The sequence below is a fragment of the Rhincodon typus genome, unplaced genomic scaffold, assembly GCF_021869965.1.
Source record: "Rhincodon typus isolate 14 unplaced genomic scaffold, sRhiTyp1.1 hic_rhity00001744, whole genome shotgun sequence".
NCBI lineage: Eukaryota > Metazoa > Chordata > Chondrichthyes > Orectolobiformes > Rhincodontidae > Rhincodon > Rhincodon typus.
Window position 1 is genome coordinate 9,988 of NW_025967382.1, and position 10,368 is coordinate 20,355.

Sequence of the window (10,368 nt, forward strand, 5' to 3'; positions counted from 1 at the left end):
GACACTATTTTGAAGAAGGTTAAAGGAATTATTCCAGGTGTACTGGCCAATAATTGTCCTTTGACCCACTTCACAGGAAAAAAAAACCTCTATTTAACTTGTGTTTGTGGGAGCTTAACATGTGCAAATTGGATAATACACTCCCAAGATTACAACATTACAACAAATTTCATTGACCATGAAGTGCTTCCTGGGACCATGACAGAGACAGTAAAAATTCAAGTTTCTTGTCTGAACTTGAAGTTACAAACATTCATTGCTACAAATAAAACAAAACTTCAAAATACAAAACAGAAGTACACCAGACACTACTTTTCCTTTATGGTTCAGACATGGTTCCTGCATTCCTAAGTAAACAACATCTCCAAGGAGAAGCCACTGTGTAGCCCTCAGACCAGACAAGTTATTTTGAACAATGGCATAAACCTCTGAAATTCACATCATATCCTCAAAATAGTCTTTAGATTTGTTTGAAAGACTGATCAACAGGAACAAGGCTGACAGTGTACATCGCACATACATCTCACTTACCTGATAAGTGAGACTCATTACATTCGTGGGATATTCTGTTTAAATGCATTGCTGTCGTATTTCGGAAACTTCTGTCATTAGTTTAGTGCTCATCAGATCAGTAATTTTGATTTATGTTGATGATCCAAGGTGCATCCAAAGCTGAGTTATCTTTAAGTATTATCTGATTAGCAATAACTAATTGGATGACAGAACATGCAAGCATTGACTTGATAGACAATTGCAATGATAATTAGCAATATTTGCTATATTATCTGCAGGATTGTTTGGCAACCATTTTTATTAACCAATTAACAACTCTGAACAGGTTATTACACACCTCTGGAGCAGGTGGGATTTGAACCCAGGCCTCCTGGTCCAGAGTAGGGAACCTATCCCTGCGCCTTAAGAGGGCCCTAAACATGGTTAGATGACGTGGAGTAGATGGCAATGCTTAACCATTTGTATTCTAAGGTCTCTGGGCCAGTTCCAAGGGGACAGCTAGCCTTCTCTCTACTGCTTGGCAACATAAGCAGTAGAAGGCAAATTTTCATTGGATGGAATAACAATGTTGCCCAGTCGCCAACCCAACATCAAATCATGACATGCTGCAAGTACTTTTCTCAAGATATTCAACAACTTTGATCCATTGCTCATCTCTCTTGACTGAGCTGTATCTTGCAATGAGTCCTACTGAACTTGGACCTCAGCTTCAACTCCCACCTTGACCTCATCACCAAAACAGCTATTCCACTTCCTTCCACATTGCCATTCTACTATCTCACCCAGCCAGCTGCAAAACTCACCATGCATTTGCCACCCCAAAACTGTGACAGGGCTGAAACAAAATTTTCTAACCTCAAAAGCATCATTTGTGGCTGGTACACAATAACAAGCATCATACTGCTTTATTTGTATCCTTGCCAATCTGTCACAGTACCATCCTCAGGTGAAGTGACTAGAACTTTGACACCTGTTTTCCAATTCACACTCTGCTAGCCATCAATTTTACCATAATTGGCTCAATCTTCCCCAAACTACCTAGCCAGAATACCGTTTTCTAAATTTGGCATACAAAATCCTTTTAGCTTACGCCATTGATAATTGAGTCACCAGTTATTATTCTATCACCCTTTAGAATTCTCTGCTTGATTTCGAGTTTTGTTTTCTCTGCACCTTCAAAAATCTCAATTTTTCATGACCATCCTTTGAGATGACCTCTTATTTCCTGCTCAGTGTTTTTCAATTCCTTTTGGAATACAGGTGGTCCCTTGGTCTTGTGAACAGTATGATACAAATTAAATTGGTTACTTATAGCAATGAAGGTGAGAATAAATTTTCTTTTCCCATCCCCATGCATGCATTGTAGAGAAGTTCTGTTTGGAAAAAGGATCATGAAAAACATTTTTGCATCTGACTAAAAATGTAACGACAGTCACAATAATACAATAGCATCAGATCAACAGTCCATAGATAACCCAATAAACCTAACTTCAGAACCACAATTCGACAGAATTAAAAAAAACAAACTTATTTTTGACAACTGCATTTCTTCAGTATAACAAATATCCCTGCTTGGTATGATGGAGATCAGCTATTAATTGGCTAAAATTTCAAACTGGTTTGACTGTTTTTAAATAAGTACTTTAGCAAACTGCAGTCTACTTAGCTGACATTATTTTCTTGTATTATCTGAACTAAACTATGACGAAAAGAACCCAGCTGATCCAGTCTACCATTCGACTAATGAGCCTAAAGCTTGCATCTCTATTTTTGTTTGGAAGATCTCTCAATAAGTTTATCCCATTTTTGTATGATATTGAAAGTTAAATGCACTTTGTGCCAGTTGGTATTTCAGACCTCATATTCCAACAGTTGATTGGTTTTAAGGCTTTAAAGCAATATTCTGAATTTATTTCAAGTCATTTCATGCTTTAGTAAACATTTAGATACACTGTCAAACTGCTTTTGAAATAATAAAACACATTTTGAGAGCTTCAGGTAAATCTACAAACATTGAATGCCAGTCAATGTTGCAATTTTTCTACAGTAACTGAAGGCAGCGTGGCTAAAGTCCACATTATTAACATCACCCATAGGAATTCCTAAAATGCCAATGCTGTGAGCAAAATGTACTTTATCAAAGGGATGCCAATGATGTCACCTTAATACTTGAGTAGTTTGAGATGAAAAATACCTCAGCTCACTCATTCAGAATAAGTTGAATAGAGCCAATGATGTCAACACAGTTTAGGGCTTTTACTGCCTAAACTTAGAACATTACATCAGTTGGTGCTGGCCCATATTAATGTACTTAGTTCCAAAGCTTAGGTCATGTCTACACTTGGTAAATTCAAAGTCATTTTTGGCACCATAAGATGTAATTCCTCTAGCAAAGGTGGAAAAAAAAAGTATTCTATTTATTGCACATTGCAAAATGTTATAAAAATAATTTACAAAATTACTTGTTTTACACTATAATCCAGGAATACAAATTTATTTAATCTATTTAATAATTTATACTAATCTGCCAAGGAAGTTTTAAAGTTTACCAAACCAATACATGTATTTTTTTTCAACTTTATATATAAATAATCTATTTTCTTTTCCATGTTGCAGAAACTGCTAAAACAAAGTCTAATCCAGGACAGAAACTGTTATTGTATCAAACAGGAAGTAGCATATTACGATGCAAGTCACATATCTTTTTCCTGAGCTCACTTGGACTGGGAAAGACCAAATTGCATAATGAATGTGAAGTTATATATTCATTAGGCACAAATACAAAACACAAGAATGACCATCAGTTGAAGGGCTACCAAATTTAGATAGGAAAGTAAAGGACGTCAGTCGCTAATCCAAGCCGCAGTCTGCATACTTTGAAAATTTTTTTTACAGTACAGAATATGCCTCCACCATGAGGTCAGTGACAAGTAGGATTTTCTATTGAATGAAACTCTAGTACATTAACTGTTTCAATATTAGAACAGTTTGAAATGTTGTAAAGTTATGTTGTCACAAATGTTTGGTGGATCAATGATATTACACTGAAGTCACAAAATTTGATTTAAAAACAATAATGGGTTAAAGTTTACTGGAACTACAGCACAAGCAATTGAGAGTACTGTAAACAAGAAGTGTAAATTTTACAAGTCTAGTTACTGGTGTTGATAAAGGATTGGACATTGCAGATATTTTCAACCAATAAAAATGGCACTACCAATAGGAAGCATATTAAAATAACCACCATTTAGCAACTTTTAAGTTCAAACACTGAATTAGGTTGTTTCTACTTAGGACGTAAATTAGCTGAAGAAATCATAGTCAATTGTTTACCCTCCATTGTGGGGTTGCACAGCTTAACTTCAACATTGCTACCGGAAACAAGATTGGTTACTTGGCAAATACCAGGGATGAATGAAGTCTGCCATGCCTTCTCAACTCAAAGCACTGAATTTCCCAACCTTTCCCTTCTCATTACATCACACTCCCCATAAATAGCCCTATTTTTCTCATGTATAATATTCTGATTAAATGCCAGCTGCTGAAAAGTATTGGAGAGCTCTAAATAACTCTTGCGCTTCTCTGGAAATCAAGCAATCTGAAAATGATTAAAAGTAAACGTAAAAGTATGTTTTGAGTTCTAAAGGAACTGCAGGCCTTTAACCTCTTATTTTATTAGGCAATTAAAAATAAACAATTGTCACATTGTGCTTAAGCAAAACGATTATGCAGAAAATGCAGCACCAAAACAGGCCATTTCACCCAACCAGTTTGTGCTCATTTTTGGCATCCAGTATTAACACCGATTACTCCTTAGGCACATGTAAAACTGCTAGGAGGAAAGATTCCTCTGCCACAAAAATACCTTCAAACTTTGTATGCAATAGCAGCGTGAAGTCTCTATTTTCTACACCAGATGTCCTTGTGGGATCCAAGCAAGATTGCCTATTTTGGGCTAAACAGATCTGAAGTTGATATCAAATGAGTTATCATTAATTAGAATTAGGCCGAGATTATGCCCAACACCCTCATCAACTTCTGAGTAAACTGGAGAATTAAACTGCAGCATATTTCCTATGTTTGGATGGATGCTGCCACTCATTTGAACAATACACAAGGTTAGTCATTGTTAAAAGGGATTGAGTGGAGATCCAAATGAATAATGAACTTCAATCGCATACAAGATTAAGGATGAAAATGTTGATTTCCAGAATGTGAACAAGAAAGACTTCCATTATTTATGAGAGGTGAAAGGACAGGACAGCATCAACAGCAGGATTAAGATCACAAAGACATCCCTACGATAAATATAATTTGCAATGCATCATGAACAATAAGAATTACAGAAGTGACTAGTTACTTGTTATTTTTCCCATATTCACTCAGAACCAGTTAAAAATAAATGCTGCTGCAGCAATAGGGTCATAATTTTGGGCACACTGACAGCCCAAGATAATGGTGATTTGTTAATGAAATATTTCACAACCCTCAGACCACACTATGAACTCATTTTCATTTATTCTCAGCTTGTTTTTACCATAGCTTCACCAAACTTTGAGCCAACACCCAGAGGCCGTGTGACTTAATATTGCCATGGAGACACTAACTCAGCTAAAAAAGGTAAACAAACAACACAAACTTAAGACATACTAAGAGATTATGAGAAAAATACTCTCTACATTTAGTTTCATTATTAAAATCAGTAACAAAGCAATACACAGGGTCACATTTTAACTGATTCACACACGAGACACAATAATCTAGTTCCCTTGTTGCTCATCCCAATGATGCAGACAGACTGCAGTCTTCATTGACAATTTGTCTCAATATGCTTTTCCAGAATCATTAAAAGTAATTCTCACATAAATTCAGTTTAAATTCTTGTTCTGTTTGTTTGCAATAGTCCAGTTATTCATTTAACAATTACACTGGTCTCCACTTGACCTCGAAAGGCATTTAATACTCAGTCTACAGTAATAAGGTCACAATGCTCTTGATTCAGCCAGCATAGTACAACTACAATCTTAACCTCTTACGGCCCCAGGAAAACATTTTTGTGCTCTGTCTCAAAGTCAGAGAAGTCAAAAAGAACATCCTCCCTTCTACTGGCATTCAAATGGCATCCTGAAATGTATAAATGCAGCAAAACATGGAGAAAGCTACTCAGAGCTTTTGGGTCTCCCCTTGATTAATGCTTTCCCAAATCCACTGCCATAACACTCAAATTAAGCTTCCATAGTAATACTAGGCTGTTAGATCAAATGGCAGAATTTCGCAAACTGTCCCTGTAATATTCCGTGCATCAAAAAATCTCGGCAGCTGAAGCACCTGAAAATAATCCATTTACAGAGAATGAGCCATTCACAAGTTAGAAGTGGCAGAGCAATTTGCGAAATTTTAAACTAGTTAAATTAACACATTGATTGACTTGCCGATATAATTTACACCTTTTGGTGTTCGTTAACCCAATAAACAAGCTACATGAAGATAGAATATATTCATCAGCTGCAATTACACTGAAGAACAAGAATGAAACAAAGAAACATTCATTCCAATCAGCGTGGAAAAATGATTGCAGCATTATAGGAAAGTCAATTTGCAGCAGAAATTCCTTCAGCATATCATACATTTTTCATTTGTTGTAACTAATTGCATCAGCCCTCAAAAACCCTCAATGACTGCCCACCTTAATTTAAAAAAAAACAAATTGAGGGTATGGAGTTGAAAAACAATTGTGCCAATCATGACAACCCTTTTGGACACCTTTCATAAAAGCAAACATTAGTCGCAACTCAAGGATTTCAGTGTAGTTTAGTGAGAGAACTTGAAATTTTTGTATTGCCAACTTGATGAAAAATACCAGCACTAACTATAGCTTGTATTTCCACAATGATATAACTAAAGCTTAGTGAATTTCACTGTGAAAGAACAATAAAACAAAAAAACAAAGTTATATTGGCATTGTAATCAAAACATCAAAAGTACACGGGAACAAAAAATGCAAAATTGAGATCCAATATACAAATTCATACACATATTCTAGTGACAATGGTAGTTACGGGAGTTAAGGTGAGTCACCAATTAGCTGCAAAGCAGGAGAAACGTTAGTGGTGACCTCCTAAGAAACAGTGGCTTATGACAAATCTGTAAAAAGCTCATTTTAGTCAGAATAGGTGATTAATTACTAACACAGTAACAAAACACATTACAAATTTAAACTATTTTATAGAACATAGAACAGTACAGGCCCTTCGGCCCACGATGTTGTGCCAAATTTTTACCCTAAACCTAAGGTCTATCTAACCTCCACCGCTACCTTATACTATCATCCATATGCCTATCTAATAACAGCTTAAATGCCCCTAATGAGGCCGACTCCACTACCTCTCCGGCAATGCATTCCACGCCCCTACCACTCTGAGTAAAGGACCTACCTCTGACATCTCCCCCATATCTACCTCCACTCACTTTAAAACTATGTCCCCTTGTAAAAGCTACCTCCACCCTAGAAAAAAAGTCTCTGGCTGTCCACTCTATCTATACCTCTGATCATTTTGTACACTTCTATCAAGTCACCTCTAATCCTTCGTCGTTCTAAAAAGAGAAAAGCCGTAGGTCTCGCAACCTTTCCTCGTAAGACCTTCCCTCCGTTCCAGGCAACATCCTGGTAAATCTCCTCTGCACCTTTTCTAATGCTTCCATATCTTTCCTGTAATGAGGTGACCAGAACTGGACACAATACTCCAGATGTGGCCGAACCAGGCTTTTGTATAGCTGGAGCATAACTTCACGGCTCTTGAACTCAATCCTTCTATTAATGAAAGCTAACACACCATACGCCTTAACAACTCTATCCACCTGGGTGGCAGCTTTCAGGGAACTGTGAACACGAACCCCAAGATCCCTCTGCTCCTCCACACTGCCAAGAATCTTTCCATTAACCCTGTATTCTGCTTTCAAGTTTGTCCTTCCAAAATGAATCACCTCACACTTTTCAGGGTTAAACTCCGTCTGCCACTTCTCAGCCCAGCTCTGCATTCTATCAATGTCCCTTTGTAACCGAGAACAACCCTCCGCACTGTCCACAACGTGACCCAACTTCATATCGTCCGCAAACTTGCTAATCCACCTTTCTACTCCTTCATCCAAATCATTTACAAAAATCACAAATAGAAGAGGACCCAGAACAGATCCTTGTGGTACACCACTTGTAACTGAGCACCATGCTGAATATGTTCCGTCCACTACCACCCTTTGTCTTCTAAGGGTCAGCCAATTCTGAATCCAATCTGCCACATTTCCCCCTATCCCATGCCTCCTTACCTTATGGATGAGCATACCCTGGAGAACCTTATCAAACTCCTTACTTAAATCCATGTATATCACATCGACTGCTCCACCTTCATCCACATGTTTGGTCACCTCTTCAAAGAATTCAGTAAGGTTTGAGAGGCATGATCTACCCCTCACAAATCCATGCTGACTATCACGAATCAAACTGTGCCTTTCCAAGGGATCATAAATCCTGTCTCTCAGAACCCTTTCCAATAATTTGTCCACCACTGACGTAAGACTAACTGGTCTGTAATTTCCGAGGTTATCCCTGTTCCCTTTGTTGAACAAGGGAATGACGTTTGCCACTTTCCAATCTTCCGGCACTACACCCATGGACAGCGAGGACGAAAAGATCATCACCGAAGGCCCTGCGATCTCGTCCCTCGCTTCCCATAGAATCCTTGGATAAATCCCATCAGGCTCGGGGGACTTATTTATCTTCAACTTCCTCAGAATTCCTAGCACATCTTTACTAACGTCAACCTCCTCTAGCCTACCTGCCTGTTTCACAACACCCTCCTCCACAACTAGGTCCCTCTCGGTTGTGAATACTGAAGAAAAGTATTCATTAAGAACCTCTCCTATCTCTTTAGGCTCTGTGCACAAATTCCCTTTACAATCCTTGATCGGCCCTACCCTTTGTCTGGTCATTCTCTTGTTCTGCACATACGTGTAAAAAGTCTTGGAGGAGTTTTCCTTGATCCTATCCGCCAAGGTTTTCTCATGCCCCCCATCGCCCTTTCCTCAGCTCCTTCCTGGCTAACTTGTATCCCTCTAGAGCCTTTTCCATTCCTCTTTTCCTAAACCTTACATAAGCCTCCTTCTTCCTCTTAACCAGTTGTTCGACCTCTCTCGAGAACCATGGCTCCCTCACTCGACCGCATCTTCTCTGCCTGCTAGGGACAAACGTATCGAGCACATGCAGTATGCACCCCTTAAACAATCTCCACATTTTTGCGGTGCTCTTTGCTGACAGCATCTGTTCCCAATTTATGTTACCCAGTTCTTGCCTAACTGAAATTGTAACTACCCTTCCCCCAATTATAAACTTTACCCTGCCGTATGTACCTATCCTTATCCATGACTATCGTGAAAGAAACAGAGTTATGATCACTACCGCCAAAATGCTCTCCTACCAACAGGTCTAACACTTGGCCCGGTTCGTTGCCAAGCACCAAATCCAAAGTGGCCTCTCCTCGTGTTGGTCTATCTACATACTGTGTCAGGAATCCTTCCTGAACGCGCTGGACAAAATCTGCTCCATCTAAACTATTACAACTAAAATGTTTCCAATCAATATTTGGAAAGTTGAAGTCACCCATGACTACAACCCTGTGACCTCTGCACCTTTTCAGTATCTGCCTCCCAATCCGCTCCTCTACTTCTCTGCAACTATTAGGGGGTCTGTAAAAAGACTCCCAAACTGACTCTGTAGACATATCATTCTCGAACTGCCTTTCAGTAGCTGCTATACTTGCCCTGACTAGCGATGCCACTCCCCCACCTCTTTTTCCACCCTCCCTATTTCTTTTAAAGCATCTCAATCCCAGAACTTCCAACCACCATTCCCCTCCCTGAGTTACCCAAGTTTCTGTAATGGCCACAACATCGTAGTTCCAAGTACTGAACCATGCTCTAAGCTCATCCGCTTTATTTCCGATACATCTAGCATTGAAGTATACACACCTCAAACCATCTGGGTATCCGCAATTACGCTCCATCGACCGCATTTCTTTATAAAGCGCCTCACTCCCTGCTGTGTCTGTCAGAAGGCCGAACACCTCATCCTCTGAATTATAAATCTGGTTCCCTAGCCCCGACAATCTAGTTTAAACCATCCTGTACAGTTCGAGCAAACCTCCCTCCCAGGATATTTGTGCCCTTCCGGTTCAGGTGCAACTTGTCCTTACTGTACAGGTCTCACCTTCCCCAGAATGTGCTCCAATTATCCACATAATGGAAGCCCTCCCTCCTACACCAGCCCTGTAGCCACGTGCTTAGCTGCACTCTCTCCCTATTTCTTACCTCGTTATCACGTGGCACTGGTAGTAATCCAGAGATAACTACCCTGTTTGTCCTGAGCTTCAGCTTCCAACCTAACTCCCTGTACCCATTTTTCACATTCTCAGTCCTTTTTCTCCCTATGTCATTGGTACTGATATGTACCATGACTGCTAGTTGCTCACCCTCCCCGTTAAGGATCTTGAAGGCACGATCCGAGACATCACAGACCCTGGCACCCGTGAGGCAACATACCATCCTTTCATCTCGTTCGCGTCCACAGAACCGCCTGTCTGTGCCTCGTACTATCGAGTCCCCCACTACAATTGCTCTCCTATTCTCTCCCCTTCCCTTCTTTGCCACAGGGTCAGGCTCAGTGCCAGAGACCTGTCCGCTATGGCCACCCCCTGGTAGGTCATCCCCCCTCCAACAGTATCCAAAACGGTATACTTATTATTGAGGGGAACGGCCACAGGAGATTCCTGCACTGTCTGCCTATTCCCTTTCCCCTTCCTGACA

At 39.7% G+C, this 10,368-nt stretch overlaps 1 pseudogene; it reads right to left on the reverse strand.

The window, feature by feature from the left end:
* Positions 1–927: 927 nt before the first annotated feature.
* On the reverse strand, positions 928–1,040 carry LOC125481330 (annotated as a pseudogene).
* Positions 1,041–10,368: the final 9,328 nt, after the last annotated feature.